Source organism: Phacochoerus africanus, chromosome 1, assembly GCF_016906955.1.
Source record: "Phacochoerus africanus isolate WHEZ1 chromosome 1, ROS_Pafr_v1, whole genome shotgun sequence".
NCBI classification, from domain to species: domain Eukaryota; kingdom Metazoa; phylum Chordata; class Mammalia; order Artiodactyla; family Suidae; genus Phacochoerus; species Phacochoerus africanus.
In genome coordinates, this window is record NC_062544.1 from 156,683,877 (window position 1) to 156,706,153 (window position 22,277).

A 22,277-nucleotide genomic window follows, 5' to 3' on the forward strand; every position below is an offset into this window, starting at 1 on the left:
AAAATTTGACAAAAAAGAATAAATCCATGGGTGCCTTAATTATAAGGAAGAATGTCATTGATGGAACAGAAATGATAAAAAATTTATGGGCAATGGAAAAACAGATGTGACTGGATGATTGCAACTCAAAACCATTAGGGGAAAACTCTAGCAGTAGCAAGTGCAGCACCTCCTAGGGAAGCCCCAGAGGGTCTCCCAGCTTGCATTTGGCTGTGGGGTGATAATCAGAATCATTAGGTGGAGGACTATCTACAGCAATGGTTTCCAAATTGTCTTGAGCCACATACTCTTTTCACTTAAAAAAATTAAGCAGTTAAAAATTCACACAGTTTATGTGAATTTATTTATTTATAAACTATATGCATATACTATATCATTAGCGAATATCTCAGCACAATTTATATTTAGATGAGATTAATCACTAGTGATCCTGAGTGACAATTCATCTCCCAAGTGGTCTTCATGACAGTTTGAACTTTGGGGACAAAATTCCCATCAGATCTCATAAAAATCATCATCATTTTCATCAGATAATGTAGTCAATAAAAGTTAGTTGTATCATCTTTGCTATTCTCAAGTTGTTTACTAGCATTGGCATTTTTTAAGATTGGTTTTGATTCACATTTCCTATACAAGAATTTCTAATCACTTAACCATTTTGAGAGGATTAGATTTTTTTAAATGGAATGTATTATCCATAAATCTCCTTAACCAAGAAGATATAAACTGCAATTCATCACAAGACAATCAAACAAGCAAATAAGTGGATTAAGGAACTCTTAGGCTTACTCAGGAATGACAATTCACATGTTAACATTAATAAGCTTTATTGTCTTTCATATTTGAGATAAAATTCTTGTCAGTAAAAGTTCTAACTTTTCTTTGCACACCCAATGGATCTATCTGCATAACTTCACCCCTCTCTCCACTAGCACCGGCTCTGGTATGATTCCCAGGTTAGTTGGCCCTATGCCTTCCTGATTCACAAAGAAGATCTGTACCTGGTTGACCTGCTGCCACAGTGTGGGTGTTGGAGGAAGTGGAGAGGAGAGAATGGGCATCTCCCAACCTCCTGGGCAGACCAACAAACAGAAATGGAGGCAGAGAAATTCCCTCTGTGATGCAACAGGGTCCCCGGTATCTCTGGAGCCCTGGGGTGCAGGTTCAATCCGGGCCCAGCACAGTGGGTTAAAGGACTTAGCATTGTAGGAGCAGTGGCATAGGTCTCAACTGAAGCTCAGATCTGATCCCTGGCCCAGGAACTCTGTATGCCATGGGGTGGCCAAAAATTAAGGCAAAAAAGAAAAAGAAATGGAGGCAGAGCAAAATACAGTCAAGTGCTATGACAAGGGTCAAAAACAATGTATTCAGGTAGTGATGGGAATCATGAGCCTGCTTGTTTGCTCAAGATCAACATCAGCATCCTCCCCTCCCCCTGAAAAGGCCTTGTATATGTGGCAAAATGCCCCCTGTGCACCATCTGTATCAAATAGCTTTGTCTTATTTAGACTCATAAACATGAAAATTCAGCCAGGGATCACAAGGCCTTTAAGGACTTTACAGAAAATCAACAACATGAAAGAAGAAGTCAAAATGAACCAAAACAACATTAAAGAAATCAATGGAAAGAATGCAATTTAAATATTGTACTTCTTACTCGAATACCTAGAATCATTTGAGGAAACATTTAAAAAGAGTAATGGGGGGGAAAGAACTACTGAAAATTAGAATTCTGAAAACTGAAATAAAAACTAAATAGCAGGGCTGAAAAAAATGAATGAACATAAATGAAAACCAAAATAGTGGATGAAGATAAAGAAGTCTACCACGGCAAAAAGACAGAGATGGAGAATAAAAAAGTAATTTTTTTTTAAAGTGAAAGAAGAAAACAGAGTTCCAAATGCATTTACTAGGACTTCCAGTAGGAGAGGGCAAAGTCAATGAAGATGAGGAAATCTTCAAAGAAAAATGGTGAAGTCATTTCCAGTCAAGACATAATGATATAAACCTGTTTTCCTATCTCCTACATGCTAAGCACAGCTATTAACCCTGGAAACGGAGCATGAGTCCACCAAAGAAGAACTCTGAAAGATGGTAAGAAAAATGTGAACTGGTTTGAGGCTTTAAGACTAGAAGAACAACACAGAAGAGAGCATCTTACATCCCCCCACACAACATAGGAAGGCTATCCAGACCAGAAATTTCCAAGTCCCCCACCCTGTAGTAGAAGGCAACCCAAGTAAGTTCATTCTTCCCCTGGATCCAACAGGAATCTCTCTGATAATGTCAGGTGAGCCCAACACAACTTACAAGGGAAATTTATTGGGCATTCTTTTTCCTCCCCAGGCCCGAGTTTCCTCTTTTCCATGAAGAGCTATGAGAAGTGGGCAGGTAGAGCCAACAAGAGAGACACAGTTGCAGGAGGCATCTTGATCTAGGAAGATTCTTTGTCCCCTTGAGCCCAAGACTTTCCTCATCAACCCATAGACACCTAGGAATGGAAAGTGAGTGAGAAAGTGAAGGATGAGGGGGAAATTTGTAGGGGATTCCATTATACCCCTCCCTCCCTGACCCAGAGCCACATGGTGATCTACCTGAGAAATCTCCTTCTTCCCCTCTAAGGCAGCACCATCAAGGACCAGTGGGAAGCTCAGTGAGACTAGATACACTCTGCAGACCAAAATAACACTACAAAGGCTTTAACTCATTAGTTTGTTTTTGGAACCACAGCCAACAAAGGTAAGCCAATACCTGCATACTAAACCCAAAACTTGGTGACTGCCACCCAGGGTGTAGAGAGAGAGAGAGGCTGAGTTTTTGAAGAAATCATGGCTGAAAACTTTTCTAATTTGGTGACAGACACAAACCTACAGATCAAGATGCTAAGTAAAGCTGAAAAAGGATAAACCCAAATAAATCTATGCCAAGATGCATCATAATTAAACATTCTAAAAGTAAAGATAAAGGGAAAAAACCTTGAAAACTGTCAGAGGGAAAGAAAATATTACCTGCAAGAGAACACCCATTTGAACGACAGTAGATTTTTCATCTGAAACCATGGATATCAGAAAGAAGTAGCACAGTACTTTTGAAGTACTGAAGAAAAAGAATTGTTACTGCAAATGTAATATCTGTTGAAATTATCCTTCAGAAATAAAAAAGAAACAAAAATATTCTCAAAGGAAATTTTTTAAATTTGTCGTTAGCAAACATATCTTTAGAGACTGACTGAAGAAATTTTCTTAAACTGAAAGAAAATTTAAAAAAAAAAGAAGGATTCTTGGAGTTTCTGGAAAGGGTCCTCATTATAAGGAGGTAGGGTGATCACAATCAGAGAGATAAGATGTAAGGATAGAAGCAGAGGCCAGAGAGGAAAGAAGATGTTACATTGCTGGCTTTGAATGTGGCAAAAGGTGCCAGGCCAAGTAATGTAGGCACATTTAAGGGATAAATCTTTACAATCTCGGATTTGGCAATGAATAATTAGATATGACACCAAAAGAACAAGCAGCAAAAGAAAAATAAATAAATTGGACATCAGCAAAATTTAAAATTTTTATGACACAAAAGACATTGTTAAGAAAATGAAAAGAAAATCTACATAATGGAAGAACATATTTTCAAATCATATATATGATAAGTTTCTACTACATAAAATATATAAAGAAAATGATAAAAAAAACTCAGTTAAAAAATGGGCAGGTGACTTGAATTAGACATCATGTCTCTCCAAAAAAGATATACAGATGGCCAACATGTACATGAAAAAATGCTCGTCATCATTAGTCATTAGAGAAATGCAAATCAACACTGCAATGAGGTACCACTTCACACCCACTAAAATGACTATAATCAAAAAGCAGAAATAACAAGTGTTGGTGAAGATGTAGAGAATGTATATTGCTGGTGGAAATGGTACAGCTGCTAAGCAAAATAATTTTACACCTCCTCAAAGAGTTAAATGTAGAATTATCATATCACCCTGCAGCTCCACACCTGGATATATACCCCAAAGAAGAGAAAAAAAGTTATTCAAACAAAAACTTGGGCATGGATAGCCACAGACAGCATTATCCACAGTAACCAAAAGGTGGAAATAACACAAATATCCAACAACTGATAAATGGATGAATAAAAATATGATCTGTCACCATTAAAAGGAATGAAGAATACATGTTACAACATGAATGAACCTCAAAAACATTATGCTAAGTGAAAGAAGCCAGATACAAAATGTCACATACTGTATGATTTCATTTATATAAAATATCCAAAATAGGTAAATATAGAGAGACATGAAGTGGATTAGTGGTTGCCAGGGGCTCTTGGGAGAGGCTTTGGGTAGTCACTGCTCAGTAGGGTTGTGTTTCCTTTTGGAATAACGAAATGTTTTGAAATCTTGTGGAGATAATTGTTGCACATTGTAAGTTTATTAATACAACTGGATTGTGCACTTTAAAATGGATAATTTTATGTTATGTTATGTGAGTGTCACTTTAAGGAAAAAGTAATCTCATACTGTATGGTTACATGGTATGATTCTGTTTCTATAACATCTTTATTTTTTTTGTCTTTTGTCTTTTCTAAAAGGGCCGCAACTGCGACATACAGAGGTTCCCAGGCTAGGGGTCTAATCAGACTGTAGCTGCTGACCTACGCCAGAGCCACAGCAACTCTGGATCCGAGCCGAGTCTGCGACCTACACCACAGCTCACGGCAACGCCAGATCCTTAACCCACTGAGCGAAGCCAGGTATCGAACCTGCAACCTCATGGTTCCTAGTCAGATTCGTTAACCACTGAGCCATGACGGGAACTCCTATAACATTTTTGAAATCACAAAATTTTAGAAATGGATCATAGATTATAGGTTGTAGGGGGAGGGGTATAGATGGAAAACAGGTATTTATTAAAGGGCTACAGAGGAATCCCTGTGGTGTTGGAACAGTTTAGTATCTCAATTGTGGTGGTAGATATACAAGCCTACACAAATGATAAAATTCTATTGAACTCAATTCACAAATACACACATACACTTGCACACACACACATGCACATACATGAGTACAAGTAAAACCAGGGAAATCTGAATAAAATTTGTGTATTGTATCAATGTAAATATTTTGATTGTGATATGATCCCATAGTACTACAAAATGTTGGGGAAAACTGGGCAAAATGTAAGAGATCTCTCTACAATTTAAGCTGCATATGAATCTATGAAAACCTCACTTGTATTTACCTATATTCTTATGGTGAGGAGAAACTGGCCATAAACAATGAACAAATAAACCCATATGATATATAAATACAAGATATGGGTACTATGGACTAACTGCGAATACTATTTTATTGTTAGTTAGTGAAGGCCTATCCAATAACAGCATGTAATCAAATTATAAACAAAAGAAAGTTAATGTTGCAATAGTAACTTCACTCAAGATATTATATATTGTAACAATAGGAGTGAAGAATAATTACACAAAATGATAAAAATAACAATGTAGAAATAAGATACAACAATCATGAAGTATCAACAGAGATCCTATTATGGAACCTGCATGATTATGAGCATGAAATTCCATAATGGTTAAATGAAGACAGACCCATCTTGTACAAATAAAAAAATAGAAATTCTAGACAAGACAGGGGCCAGTTTTAGAAATTCTTCTTTCTCAACGATTGCAGCTCACTATAGTATAGTATATACTTTTTGCATTGCAGAATTGAGGCAGTAAGCTGAGAGGTGAGTGGGACCAGCAGACTTGCAGAGCTTTTGTGAAGATTCAATAAGGTCATAGTACTCTTGTGTCTAATTTACAGTTGCATACATAATAGACATTTGTGTTTGTCAGGATAGTATAAGCCATGCTGCAGTAACAAAGTCACAAGTCCCAGGGTCTTAACATGAAAAGACATTATTTATTACGCAGATAAATTTTAACACAGGTCCAGTAACCCTCATCCATCTTGTAGCTAAAACACACAGAATATGTGATCTCAAGTTCAATACAGCAAGGAAAGAAAGGCTGGAGGATTTTGTAAAATGTTTGAAAATGCGAGCTGGGAACAAGCTAATGACATCATTTCCACCTGCATCCCACTGGTCAGAATTCTGGCACATGGTTCTCAATTAATTGCAGAGGGACCTGGGTCATGTGGTGTCCTGGTGTATCCAAGAAGACAAAATGGTGTGGAGATGACAGATCACTATGGTGCCACAGCATTCAATAAATGGATACCCTGACCTTTCACTATCACAGCTATTTCCAGTTCTATTACTTTTAATGCCCTAACAATACAACAATAACACCCAACACTTGTTGCCTGGCACTGGCTGCTTTTCATTGTTTCAGTCTGCACAGCAACTCTTAAAGTTAAGTTTATAGTTATTATTGTGAATAAAGACACAGAGATGTTGAAATTGACTTAAGTTACAAGCTAGTCTATATTTGTCTTATTACCCAACTGAAAAGAGAGAGTGCCCTCCATGGGGCTGGGCTGTCCAAACATAAACCCTTGGCAGACACCAGCACTTCCAGCCCTCAGAGACCTGCCTGGTACATTAGCATCAGAACATCCATAGAAAGCTTCCTTCCACAGTCATTTTTTCTTTGATTTACTGGCTGTGTTGAAAATGCTGTTCTATAATGGTCAAGTCTGGGGGATGCTGCACTTAAAGAGAAAACTGCCCTAAATAAAAACGAATGATACTAGAATCCCTTCTCTCCCAATGAAATGATTCTCCCGTATTTTGTTCTCCTTGTGAGCACACCAAAAAAGCTCCTTCGGTCTATTATTTCCCAATTACCTCCTCTAGTGCTAGCTGAGAGCAGAGAAGGAAGATGGGATCATGAGGCTCATAACATTTGATCTTTTCCAGGCTTCAGCAAACCTGTGAATCACTTTCATAAGCTCAATCAATATCAGGTGTCACCTGGTGGCAGGTAAGGGCAATTCGATGGCTTTTCTTATACATTGCAGGCATTGATTTCCCCACATATCAGGAGAGAGGAGACTGAATAGGGAATGGAGGAGTGGGAAAAGGCAGAGTGGCCACACAGCTCTGCAGGTTGGCCCCAGGGATCCTAGGGCTCACGTCTGCACTGACTGCACACCGATTTCCCAGCCTCTCCAGCCTCTCCCAGATAGGCCTCTAGCCAGGAGCATGCATCTGAGCCTCCTTGTGGAAAAGTCCACCTGGATCCTGCATGCACCAGCTGAAATAGAGCAGTTCTATTTTCTCTGTTTTAAAGGGCTGAGCAACCCAGAGGACTGGGGAGGAAAAACATGGTTCTCAAAATCTGGTCCCACACCAGCAGCATCAGCATAACCTGGGAACTTGTTAGAAAGGCAGATTCTCAGTCCTCGCCACCACCACCCCACCTCCAGACCTAATGGATCAGAGTGTTTCTCTCTCTGGGGGTGGGGCCCAGCCATCTGTGTTTTAACAAGCCCAAGAAAATTCAGATGTACTCTACTAGAAGACATCAGAATCACTCTACTAGAAGACATTGAGAGAGCATGAGCTCCCCATCACCCTGCAATGAAAAGCAGGGCCCAGGGTGAGGAAGAGTTGTGGTACATCAGGATGGGAATCCAGCTTCCTTCAGGAAGCTTAGACTCGTTCATGTGGTGCCACCCTTTGCTGCTTCCTCTGGGTGGCTGACCAGGCATCCTGGAGCTGGGAGGGGTGATCCTATGGACTGGACCAAAGAGTGGCAGCTGTGATGCAGAGCTGAAGCCCAGAGCATCAGAGCAGCATAGCAGCCATCTCTGGGAGACACCCTTGAGGGCACTGGGAATAGCCACAGGCAGTAGGAGGCCCTTCTCAGTTGAGGGTAACTCACTGCTCAGAGAGTGAGTGGGAGTGGGGCATTTAACATTCTGCCAGTGGAGGGAACTATATTCAATATCCTGTGATAAACCATAATAGAAAAGAATATGAGAAAGAATATATATATATATACACACACATGTATAACTGAATCATTTTGCTGTATAGCAGAAATTAACACAACATTGTAAATCAACTATACCTCAATATATTTTTTAAAACATTAAAAAACCAATTAAGTCCAACTGAACTGAATCTCAAGCAAACCCAGCTCAACACAGGCAGGCTTACTACTTGGGTGTGTTTCTTCCCTGAGAAATGGAAAAGGCATTAGAATGGGCTTATCCTTTATCCTGGATCCCCAGATTCTGTCCTGCTTCCCTGCCCCACCCCCAGGCGTAGCCATCTCTCATCTGGTCTAGTTAAGGAGCTTCCCACAGGATTGCCTCTTCCAGTGCTGCTGTCCTCCAGCCATTCTCCATCCAGAGCTGGTGAGAGAGATCTCTCGTCTTACATGCCTCTCTCCCCTGCTTAAAATCTTTCCCCAGCCTCCCACTGTTTCATAAGGAAATCTGTTTCCCTCCCTGGCATATCGAGCCTTTGTACCTGACTTCTGGCTCACTCCAGCTTCCCCTCCTGCCATTTTCCTGCCAGGACCCCAACCTGGCAATGGAAATCCCTTGCAGATACCAAGAATGTTGCCCCCTCTCACTCTCGTCACTTAATTTCCACTTTCTTCCAATATTCAGATTGAAGTCCATTCATCCAATAAAGCAGAACCCCTTGCTCCATCAGCACACACATAGCAGCTACACATATGTCTTACACAGCCCTGATCACTGTTTTGAAATATATTTGTCTGTCTCCTCCACCAGACAGTGAGAAAGTGAGTGCAAAATGTGTCCATGCTGTCCTGAAACCATTAGTATTTTTGTGTGTCCACACTCTACAGCTGCCAAATATTTTTAATCACTTGTGTTATTGCCCAACTTATCTCCTTTGAATGCCACCTCAGGTAGGAAAGAGAAAAGGTGTGGAAGTTCAAATCCTATAGTTTCCTGCTTTTTATCCTAATAATGCATTATACATTGTGGCTAGAAGATATACTGGGAGGTCATCTCATCCAGCCCTCTGCCTCTGAGCAAGACTGAAGGCGGCTTCTGGGCTACTTTTTACAGCAACTCTCAGTACACCTAAGTGAGAGTGGAGAAGATACCGATCAGATGCTGATGGGTGGTACCCAGACTTCAGAAGACCTATTCTCTCAACATGGTCAGTGGACAGAACATGAAGCCCTTTGGCTGAGGTGAGACCCAGCCTAAAGTATTTACCCAGAAACAGCATTTTAAATGTATTATGCGCTACTGAAAATAAAAGTCACTCTGTCTCTTTACTTTTATCTAAATTTAACCCCATTATTTTACTATCTTGGTAATAAAACAGATTGAAGTGTGTGGTTGAAGAAGTTTGAATAAAGAAACTTGCCTTTCCTTCTTTTTTTTTCATTTTTGTTTACATCCTGCTTTGATTTTAAAAAACCACAAGGCTCCCCATCTTACAGATGGAGAGATGCTCAAAATAGTCTCTTGTTCATTTGGTTGTTTGAGGCCCAGATCGTGTTTTCTATAAGCAGAGCCTTCACTAATGGTGGTTCCCAGAGAAATATCAGGTGAGGCAGGCAGGAGTGGGAAAGTTTAACCTTGAGCTTTCCTTGGGCCCTGGGGGGGGTCTTCAGAGGTTGTCCAGGAAAGCCAGTTAGCCTATGGTAGACTCTTCATTGAGAAATCCTGGACCTATACAATAGAGAGGAAGGGGCAAAAAGCTAAGCCATCCTCAGGACACCACTACCAGATGGAGACATCTGGGTGCCTCCTCCATCTGTCCTTGGGGGCACCTCAACACAGGCTGGCCTGAGTGCTGGGCCAAAGTGCAAAGGATAAGTCCTGGTGATAGGACAATAGGTCACCGGGAGGGATGAAGTTAGGTCTGCCTGGAGACATCAAGATCTCCTGAGATAGCCTCACCCATAGTTCATTCAGCCTGCTCCTCAATGTGCCAGAGTTTAGCTGCTCTTTCTTGTACCTGAAATAGCCTGAGTCTCATGGTCGGCTATGCCTATGTACCAGAACAAGAGAGAAGTGTTCCCAAGATGGGTATACATCAGTAGATCCTCTCTTGCTTGTTTCTGGACTGCCAACCTCCAGATTGTTCCTCCAAGAATCCCTCTTTTCCTCAGTTCAGAGTGGCCCCGTGGGGACTGCCCAGAGAGTGAACCTGGGCTAACCCTATTATCTAGTCACTATTTTATTAGTCAGAACAGACCAGATTTTGCTAAATCAAAAAAAAAAATTTCAAAATCTCAGTGGTGTGACACAAGTGTCTTAAGCTCACAGGAGGGTTTTGCTTTGATTAGACACTCAGGGACTCAGGGTGACAGCTTCATCTTGACATGTGCTTCTGTGACCACTGAGTTTGTCTGGCTCTTGAAGCCTTCCCCTTGTAAGGAACACAGTTCAAGCCTGTATTTCATTGGCCAAGGTCAACAACACAGCCCCATATGGAAGGATATATAGAAGCACAGCACAGAGAATCCCTCAAAGAAAGACAGAAGCATGGTTCTACTATGTGCTCAGAAGGTGGATGGTGAGCTGAAAATATTTAGTGAACAACTGCCACCAGCATCTCACAGTCAGACAGTGCCCCTTCCCAAGCATGACAAGCCTACTGGTCCCTCTTGTGCTGGATGCCAAGAACTACACACACCATGCTGATGCCTCCAGATAGAAACCCGGTCTGCTCAGAGACCACATGCTCTTCCATCCCTCTTAGAGGAATTTTAATGATAGCAAACAGCTCTGCCATCTCTGCCACAAGAATCCCAGGATCAGGGAGAGCAAAAGGAACCTCTGCATCACAGTGCCTATTCTGTAACCTCCTTGAAGTAGACCCAGGCTTTTTAGGAAAATTATAAAAATAAGGAAAATCCTAGAGCCTCCTCCCCTCACCCATTCTAGTGCCAAATAATTATGTCCTTCCCATTCCTCCTGACTGTGGAAAGTACTTGGAAAGCAAAATAGTGAAAAACACAACAAAACAAAAAACAGTTAACAAACATTAAATATTGAAAGGAGATATCACAGTGTGTGTGTATGTGTGGGAGAGTGAATAAAATAGATCTCCCCCAACCCACGTAATCTCCCTCAGAAAGCCTGTCTCAGAGACGTGCCCAGTTGGGCTGCAGGCTATGATATAATTAGAACAATATTGCCCAATTGCAAAGACATGTGCCTGTTTGCATGAAATGGAAGCATCTGCTGAAATTATTTGAGGTGTTCCATCACTAATTAAAAGAGCTTTCATTTATAGAGGATGCACCATATGGATGCTATTGATTCTTGGGTTGCTGGATGTGAATGAGTACTGGGGGAGCTGTTGGGACAGGTGTATGGTGAGGAATATCCGGGTAAATATGATTTAGCCTTCAAAAATTTCTCCTTACAAGGAGGTGGTGGGGTGGGGGAGGATCTGCTGGAAATTGTTTTAGTGAGACAGGGAAATGTGACACACCACCCACCATTGCACCTGGCTGTGTCTGTAACTATTGAGGAGATCTGCCTTCAGAGTCTTGCCATGGCCCTTTTGCTTGCCAAGTGACTACCTTGTCTTCAAGGTACTTTCTAGGTAAACAGGATCAGCTACAGAATTTGCACAGCTCTGTACAAAATAAAAATTGGGGACTCTTTACTGCAAATCATTAAGAATTTCAAGACAGTGACACAGAGTATTAAACCACATGCAGGTCATTCTGAGTGTGGGGCCCTGGGCAGCTGGATGGATCACAAACTCATGAAACCAGCCCTGAAGGAAAGAAAAAAGCAAGAGCTGCTGGAGAAATAAGGGCCAAGGAGTGAGGTGCTTAAAGCAGAGAGCAATGCCAGACCACAGTCACCCCAGCACATTATAGCCTGTAAGGGACTTTCACATCCACACTCTGCTCTATGGATCACAACACCCACACTCTTGGCAGGACAGACTCAGAGAGAAGAAAGGACTTGTTCTATCTTCTCCTTACTATGAGGAGTTGTGATAAAACCCAGAAACTCACTTCTGGCCCTACATGTTTTCTCCTTCTTTCTACCTTACCTACTTAGCAAGTTCCGCCCCCTGTGGATTCTATTTTGCATCATCTTCTCCCAGTACATGCATACTCTAGAAGCCCATGTGCATCCCAATTTAGCACAGTGAAACAGTCCGAATAGGTACCAGGAGAAACAGTCAGTCCCAGCTGAGCTGGAGACATATGCGTGCAGGAGACGCCAGTAAAGCTGATTCGGATAATTCTTCCCAGTTAGAAGAGAGGTAACAGTTTATTCAAGATGTTATTTCTGGCCAACTTGAGCTTAGAGGTTCAGTAACTGGAGAAGACTTGAAACAATTACACAATTCTTTCCCTCAAAAAAGAGATATTGGGGGTAAGAAAATAGAAATAGCTGATATAAGGATTCTGGTCTAGAGCAGTATTCTTTTTCAAGGTCAAGGGAGTGGTTGCATTCCAAAATCACTTTGGGGTGCAGCAATACCCTTGTCTCAAATTCTTTTTTAAGAAGTATCTTAAGGAGACAGGGGATTTATAGCATCCAATGAATGCAATGATCTTTCTGAAAAACAACAGAAATAAAACACATCAAAATTTGTCACATGTAGTAAAACTGTACTTGGAAAGAAAGACTTAACATCAATTCTCTAGTATTTCCACTTAAGAAACTAGAGAAAGAAGAGCAAGGTAAACTTAAAGTTAGTAAAAGGAAGAGGATAAAGTCTTAGAGTAGAAATTAATGGAATAAAATGCAGGCAGACAGTAAAGAAAATTAACATAGCAGGAGTTCCCGTCGTGGCGCAGTGGTTAACGAACCCGACTAGGAACCATGAGGTTGCGGGTTCGGTCCCTGCCCTTGCTCAGTGGGTTAAGGATCCGGCGTTGCCGTGAGCTGTGATGTAGGTTGCAGACGCGGCTCGAGCCCGCGTTGCTGTGGCTCTGGCTTAGGCTGGTGGCTACAGCTCCGATTTGACCCCCAGCCTGGGAACCTCCATATGCTGCGGGAGCGGCCCAAGAAATAGCAACAACAACAACAACAACAACGACAAAAAAAGACAAAAAAAAGAAAATTAACATAACAAAAAGCTGGTTCTTAGAATTTTTACTTTTTTTGTCTTTTTTTTTTTTTTTGCTATTTCTTTGGGCCACTCCTGTGGCATATGGAGGTTCCCAGGCTAGGGGTCAAATCGGAGCTGTAGCCACTGGCCTACGCCAGAGCCACAGCAATGCGGGATCCGAGCCGTGTCTGCAACCTACACCACAGCTCACGGCAACGCTGGATCCTTAACCCACTGAGCAAGGGCAGGGACCGAACCCGCAACCTCGTGGTTCCCAGTCGGATTCGTTAACCACTGAGCCACCATGGGAACTCCTGGTTCTTAGAAATTTTTTTAAAAAATTAACAAGCTCTAAATAGATCAAGCAAAAAAGAGAAAGAACATACATCACCAAGATGAAAAGGATTTATCATCATAGATGCCACATACATGAAAAGAATAACAAGAGAATACTATGAACAAATTTAGGCCTATATCTGACAATTTAGGTGTTAACAGAGAATTTTTTTGAAAAAGACAACTTACCAAAATTGACTTTTGACTTTCAGAAAAGCTGAATATTGCTATACCTATTAAAGAAATTGAAAAAAAAAATTAAATCCATCTGACAAAGAAAACCCCAGGTTGAGATGGTATGGTACAGTAAACAGAACAATGACTTTCCAAAGATGTATATAACCTAATCTCTATAATTTGTGAGTATTTTATAGCAAAAGACAGTAGATGGTATTAATGTTTCTAATCAGCTGACCTTAAGGTAGAGAGTAGCCTGGATCAGCCAGATGGGCCCAATGTAATCGCAGGGTCCTTAAATGTGAATAAGGTAGGCTGAGTCAGAGAGAGTCAACCTAGAAAGACTCAGCTGGCCACTGTAGATATTGAAAATGGAAAAGGCCATGAGCCAAAGGATGCAGGCAGCATCTAAAAGCAGGAAAAGGCAAGAAAATAAATTCTTCCCTAGAATCTCTCTCCAGAAAGCTTGAATGTAACCCAGTGAGAGCCATTTCAGGCTCTGGCCTCCAAAACTGTAAGATAATAGATTTGTGTAATTTTAAGTCATTAAGTTTGTGGTCATTTGCTACAATAGCAACAAGAAACTAATGCAGACAGTTTCCCTTATAAATTCTATAAAACAATGAAGAAAAGAAGTAATACTAATATTATGCAAGTTTTTTAAAAAATAGAGAAAAAAGGATCGATGCCTAACTCCTCTTCTGAGGTCAGCACAACTTCAATTCCAAAACCTAACAAATATGTGACAAAGAAAAGAAAATTGCAGACCAATATCTCTCATGAATGTTGAGATAGCAAAGATGCTTAACAAAATAGTTGCAAGCTGAACCCAATGATATATAAAAAGGAAAATGCATTATAACCAAGTAGGACTTATTCCAAGAATGCTAGTTTAGTTTAACTTGTGCAAATTAAGTGACAAGATGTACCATATTAATGAAATAAAAGGAGAAAAATACGAAGTTAATTTATTAGTGTGAAAAAGAATTTGACAAAATTAAACACCCATTCATGATTTAAAAAACAACTCTTATCAAACTAGGACTAAAAAAGAACCTTTTCAACCTAGGCATCTATATCTAAAAACAAAGCAAAAACAGACAACTAACAGCTAATGATCATACTTAATGGTGAAAGATTGAATATTTTACCTCCTAAGCAAGGGACAAGGCAAGAATTCCCACCCTCAGCACATCTACTCACATTTTTCTGGAGGTTCTAGCTATTGTACTAAGGCAGGCAAATAAAACCAATACTGGAAGGACTGGAAAGAAAGAAGTAGGACTCTCCCTATTTGCAAATGATATTGTTCATGTAGAAAATGCCAGGGAAGCTAAAAAAATGAGTACTAAAATTAATTAATGAATCTAGCAAGCTTGTAAGGCTATAAGGTTAATGGGAAAAAAGCAGTTTTGTTGATTTTTTTTTTTAGGGCCACACCCCCTTCATATGGAAGTTCCCAGGCTAGGGGGTCAAATCAGAGTTTACAGCCACCAGCCTTCACCACAGCTACAGCAATGCGGAATCTGAGCCTCATCTGCAACCTACACCGTATCTCAGGGCAACACCGGATCCTTAATCCACTGAGCAAGGCCAGGGATCCAGCCTGCATCCTTATGGATACTAAGTTGGATTCTTAACCCACTGAGCCAAAATGGAAATTCCAATTTTATATATAATACTGTGTGTTTATTAATCCTTTCCTCCCAATTTATACCACATGGTTTCCCCTTTAGTATACCTTAATTTAATTTCAAAATCTATGAGTTTTTTTCTGTTTTATAAATAAATTCTTTTGTATTATTTTTACTAGATTCCACATATTTGTGATCTCATAATATTCATCTTTGTCTGGCTTACTTCACTTAATGTGATAATCTCTAGGTCCATCCATGCTGCTGCAAATGGCATTATTTCTATCTTTTTTATGGCAAGTAATATTCCATTGTATATATGTACAACATCTTCTTTATCCAATCCTGTGTCTACGGACATTTAGGTTGTTTACATATCTTGGACTATTGTAAACAGCGCTGCAATGAACAATGTTCATTAAAAATCCATTTAGAGTGACATAAAAAAATATTGAATATGTAGGAATAAGTCTAACAAAGTGGTCCAAAAACTCTACCCTGAAACTACAAAACATTGCTAAGAGAAATTAAGAGACCTAAATAAATAGAAAAAGATATAGCTTTTTTCTGTGAATTAGAAGATTCAATATCATTGCAAGACTGTTCTCCCCATATTCAATGTAATCTCAATTGAAATCCAACAGGCATTTTTGTAGAAGTTGGCAAGCTAAAATGTATATGGAAATTCTATATAAATTCATATAAACTCTAAAATTTGTATGTAAATGAAAAATACCTAGTATAACTAAAGCAATTTTTTAAAAGAACAACATTGGAGGACTTACCTCATTTCAATGATCAAGATTCAGTCATCAAGACAGTTTGATATTGGTGGAAAGATAGATATATAGATCAAAGGAACAGAATAGATAGCATAGAAATACAATATACATATTTGATCAAATTGATTTATGACAAGTTGTTAAGGCAATTCAGTTGGGAAAGGAAAGCATTTTGGAAATGATGTCCAGAGAGTTATGTGGTAAAAAGTGTATTAAATGTTTATCTTACCCTCACACTATACAAAATAATTAATTTGAAGCAATGAGATCCTGCTGGGTAGCATAGGAAACTGTATCTAATCACTTACAATGGAACGTGATGGAGGATAATGTGAGAAAAAGAATGTATATATATGTGTGACTGGGTCACTTTGCTGTACAGTAGAAATTGACACAACACTGTAAACCAACTATAATGGAAAAAAATAAAAATCCTTAAAAAAAAATCAAAGACCTAAGTGTAAAGCCCAAAAGTACAACATTTCTAGAAGAAAATATAAGATATCTTTATGATCGTGGGATATGCAAGTGATATTTAAAGGATAAAATTCATGACCCACAAAAGAAAAAGTGACAAAATCAGACTAAGAAAAATCAAAACTTTCTACCCTCTGAAAGACATCAAGAAAACAAAAAGCCAAGCCACTTACTGGGAGAAAATATTCACAACACATATAACAAAGAACTTGAATCCAGATTACATAAAGAGCTCATACAAACCAATAAGAAAAAGGGCAAAAATGTGAAATCACTTCAACAAAAAGAAGATATGCAAATGGACAATAAGCATATGAGAAGATGCTAGACATCATTAATCATCAAGGAAATGCAAATCAAATTCTCAGTGAAATACCACTAGCCACTCATTAAAAGGGCTGAAATTGAAAGACTGACCATGCCAGTGTTGGACACAATGTGGAGGAACTGAAAGTCTCATGCACCATGTGTGGGAATAAAATTGTTTGGCAGTTTCTTAAAAAGTTAAATGTACTGATACCATATGACCCAGTCTTCCTATCCCTAGGTATTTACCCAAGAGAAATGAAAACATACATAGACTTATATATAAATGTTCATGGTAGCTTTATTTAAAATAACCAAGGGAGTTCCCATTGTGGCTCAGTGGTTAACAAACCTGACTAATATCTATGAGGACAAGGGTTTAATGTCTGGCCTCACTCAGTGGGTTAAGGATCCTTCATTGCCATGAGCTGTGGTGTAGATCGCAGGTGTGGCTTGGATCCTGCATTGCTGTGACTGTGGCGTAGGCGGGCAGCTACAGCTCTGATTTGACACTTAGCCTGGGAACCTCCATATGCGGAGGGTGCGGCCCTCAAAAAGGCAAAATCCAAATAAATAAATAAAATAAAATAAAATAACCAAAAAACTGGAAACAACCCAAATGTCTATCCACGAATAGTTGTTAAACAAATGTAATACGCCCACACAATGAAATACTATTCAGCAGTAAAAACTAATAAATTGTTCATACACACAACAACAGGGCTGAAATCACAAAATAATTGTATTGAATGAAAGAAGCCAGATTAAAAGAAGAGTACATATGGATAATTTCACTTATATAAAATCCTAGAAAATGCAAAATAATCTACATCTAGCGACATGAAGCAGATTTGTGGTTGCCTGAGGGATAAGAACAGAGGAAGAAATAAAGAGGGAGAAAATAAATTTTGTGATGATGCAAATTTTGTTGGGTTTTTGTTTGTTTGTTTTTGCTCTTTAGTTTAGGGCTGCACCTGGGGCATATGGAGGTTCCCAGGCTAGGGATCAAATTGGAGCTGTGGATGCTGGCCTATACCATAGCCACAGCAACACAGGATCCAAGCCACACCTGCGATCTACACCACAGCTCATAGTAAGGACAGATCCTTAACTCACTGAGTGAGGCCAGGGATCCAACCTATGTCCTCATGGATGTTGGTCAGATTCATTAACCACTGAGCCATGAGGGGAACTCCTTGTTGTTATTTTAATAGTGGTGATGGTTTAACAGGTGAAGGCAATTGGATCTTAGAGAACTTCGGTTGCCAGGAAAGGGTGCCCAGGGCTCCAGATGCATGTCTGCCTCCTGGCTCCCAATCTACAGCCCTTTCCTGCACCACGACACCTCTAAAAACAGGGCTTCTGCTAAAACTCATGTTTCAACACATCAAAAAAGACTTTAGTGGGGCTTGTTAAAAGGGATATGAAGTGGTTTCACAAAAGTAACAGAAAAACCAGTTTCTGCAAGCTAGCAGATTTGATCACAGTTACCTTTTGCAAGGGGGACATTCCAGCAATAACTTCCATATTTTGCATTCTCTGTTCTCAGCACCATTTTTGATTGCTTAATATAAGGCAAAAGTATGTATAAAAACTTTGCCAATTTCATGCAGAAAATCCAGGGCAGCATCAAGATTCAAATGCCAGCAGCCTGAAGTCTTGAGTGCTTAACAGGAATGCTATCCTGCCTCCCTTCCTCTGCCCTGAGCAGTCTCTCCCCTGGAGCACCCAGTTATGTCTCCTTGGCACCTTATCCAGATTACCAATTCTGACTTTCCAAGGTGATGGACATGTGGTGTCACACCCTCAGTCATCCATTTATGCAAAGACAACAATATAATTGCAGCAAAGAAGGCAGTCATTTTATTTGTTGCCCTTGGTGGTTCAACCCATAGAACAAATTTCTTTGGATTGAGTCCCTTCAAAAAGGGTCATTTCCCATTAGTGTAAATGCCAATGAATAAGTGGTCATGGGGGAGCCTGTGGACCTCTTCTTTGGGTATCTAGATTGAATAGAGCATCTAAGACCTCAAGGAGTTTGTAAGGTTGAGGTAACATGGTTAGCATATAGGAAAAAACAAGAGCCAATATAGGAAGACTAGCTTAAAATGCTTGTAAGAGGCTCAAACAGAATTCAGATGATGAGAACTGGGTTGTGGGGGATGGGGGGATTCAGAGGCCATCAGTATACAATCACAAAACTTCAGGCTTGGCCAATAAAAAGGCAAACTTATGATACATCCTCATCTTCTTCCTGGATCCTCTGTTTATCTGGAAGACGGTTTCTGATCATCCTTTCTGTGGTTCTTCAGAGGATTTGCCAGAAATCTCTACTTTGGACTTCTTCAACCCCCTTGGCCCTGAAATGCTGAGGAGAAAAAAAATACAACCATTTGTGTGCCTTGAATCTGAAAAGAAGCAAATCAAGCAGCTGGGAGATCCAGGTTTTGCTCAATAACCATCTACAGAGAAGAGAACAAAGAATCCTATAATCTGTTTAAATGCAAGATATGAAAATGATTGTTTTAACCAATGTAATTTATGTATTTCTGAACTTAAATAATGATGTTTCTGAATCAATCAAAATTTCCAATATAATCATCCTCCTTGATGAAATTACCCAGACTTATTTAAAGAAAACAAGGAGCACTTTCCTTTCTTAATTTAAAAGTATTAGAAATCAATTTCCAATTTGTCCTCAAGGAAGCTTTCCCAATTGGCCCAAGCCATTCTCTGGTGCATCAGCGCTTCCCTGGAGACGTCCTTCTCACCAACAGGTGTGTCACCTTAGGACAAACCAGTATCTGCACTCCCTCCCTATGAGCCCACAGTCCCCAACACAGACACACTGTCTCTGCCCACAGAGGGAGGTTAGAAGACAGGATCAAAGTGGCAGATGCTAAGAGGGCTTTCAGCCGCAGGGAATGGGCTAACTGGTCAAGATTTTTGAAGGGCACCAGACAGGGAGATGGGCAGCCCTTAGGATGGGGAGACAAAGAAACACACAACAGACATTTTTGAAAAAGAATTAGCAAGACAAACTATTTGTACAGGGAAAGCAAAAAGCAGAAGCAGATCCAAAGTGACAACAAATGGATTGGGCAAAGGATGGATCTCAGCAACCATGGTGACAAAATCAGGATCATGATGAAGAGAACTGAGCATCTGTGTTGTCCTCTGCTGGTGTGGGGACCTCAGTTGTGGGCATCAATGGTGTGGCTATCAGGCCCAGATAGGAAACCAACTGGAAAGAGCAAATATATTTTGCTGAGTGTGGATTAGGCACATTCCTTTGCAGCAGGAGGCATTTTTCTGCTGAGTCTTTGCAGGACAAAGGGAATTTTAAGGACAGAAGACTGGCAGTGTGTCTCTGTGGTCTCTAGAATAAAGCACAATCTTCCCAGCCTGGCCCTTGAAATCCTCTGTAAACTGAAAATTAGGGTAATCTTCCACTGACCAATCAAAGTTGGTCACTGGCCATTGTGCTAGAGCAGGCTGGCCCTAGAGGAAGCCCTGCGGTGTGGGGCATTAATTTTTAGTTCTGAGTTTGGGGAACTTCTTGGGGGGATAGGCTTTCCCAGGCTGTTGACAGTGTGTGGGCAGATTTCAGTACTTTAATGACCAGTATGATCTTACTTTGGGCACTGGCTGAATCTCTGCCCAACCCACATAGTTACTATAGCAGCCCCTTAAATTGAACCTTCCATTTCTAGCCAGATTGGTCTCCTCACACACATACATACACCTCCATTTATCACACTTGGACAAACACCTTGACTTTGCTTCTGATACTTGAAATGCCCTCACATCATCCTGGATTGTTGCTTAGAGCAGCATGTATATCCAGCCTCTGCTTTCTCCTTGCCTGAGCTAGTGCAAAACCAAGTGTAAAACAAAGACACACTGCATAAAATGTCTTCTTTGAGATGCAGAGTTCCCTAGAGCTCCTGGAAATGAGGCCTGATACCCCCTGCTCTTCCTTGTGGGTCTTCTGCAGAATCGTGCACACTGCTTGGCACATAGCTGGCCCTCAGGAAATGCTTTCTGCAAGGAAATGAACTAACATAAAGGGATGTTACTAGAATGGTGAGAGAAATCAGAGATGAAGAAGCAAAAATTCCCATTCTCTCCTCTCGCACCCCTACCTCTCTGAAGCTGGTTTTACACTTACTATGCTTGATCCATGTATTACCAATAATATCTGAAGAGTATTCAGCATTTATTAGCTTCTAAATGCTTTGTATGCACATGTATTTTATCTTCACAACAAACCCGTGTATTAGGTATTATAATTGTCCCCATTTCACAAATGAGGTATCTGATGCAGAAAAGCAAGATGACTTTCCGACAGTGCCTCCAGAATCCAATCACTTTGCTATATCGACTCTCAGATCAGTGAGGCTCTCTACAGCCTAGCTTGTTTCTTAGGTTTTCTTTGCAGCTATGTTGAGATTGATCCTTCTGTACCTCCTCCTTCCCAAGATGATGCTGATTTCTTCCTGGCAACATTGTAATGGAAGACAAGCCAGCACTCACATATGATCGATGTCTGAACCAATATAATTTATCTAAATTTGTTGCAAATCAATGGGAGTTCTGTTCTGAAAGCCCACAAGGAAAACAGAATATAGACCAAACCCTCTAGCTGGAAATTCCAGACTGTTGTCCACACACTATTTGGCTGGGCTAGTGGCCATACTGATTGTGTTGATGACCTATTGGAAGATGTAAACTGCCTGTTGCAACTTAGCAATGCTTTGATGTCAATATTAATGGACATTTTGAGGGGGCAGCACTTCCTATGGAACAAGCAGGAGATGTACATATATTCTCCCATTTAATCCCAAGAATTTTTAGGTGTAATTATTATTTCTATTTTAAAGTTGAAACAATGAAGGCACAGCCAATTCTACTAAGCTGAGCAAACTCTCATAGGTAGCTGGTAATGGAGCTAAGATTCAGGCTTTGGCATACTTATTCCATGATCAATTGCCTAATCAGGACACATGTCTACTTTCTTAATATTTTTAAAAAAATTTTTCATTGGAAATGGATTAGAGGCCACACACTAAAATGTGGTGTGCTAGGAAACATGCTTAACTGAGAATCAAATACCATTCAGTATCCTGAACCAGATACTCTCTTGGGGGTCCCCTGGTTACAAGTCTGTTTGACCTTATGATTCTCTACCTCAGTTGATAATAGTGGTTGCTGAAGGTTGGGATGGCTATGGAAATGTCTGAAAATAAGATGACCGTTAAGTTTGCCACATGAATGATTTTTCTGTAGACTGCATTGCTATTTGATAGCATTTTACCCGCAGTAAAACTTCTTTCAAAATTGGAGTCAATCCTCACAAACACTGCTCCTTTATAAACTAAGTTTATGTCCATTCTAAATACTTTGTTGTCTTTTTAGCAATCCTCACAGCACCATCACCAGGAGTAGATTCCATTTCAAGAAACCACTCTCTTTGCTCATCCATAAGAAGCAACTCCTCATCTGTTCAAGTTTTATCATGAGATGGTAGCAATTCAATTACATCTACAGACTCCACTTCTAATTCTAGTTCTCTT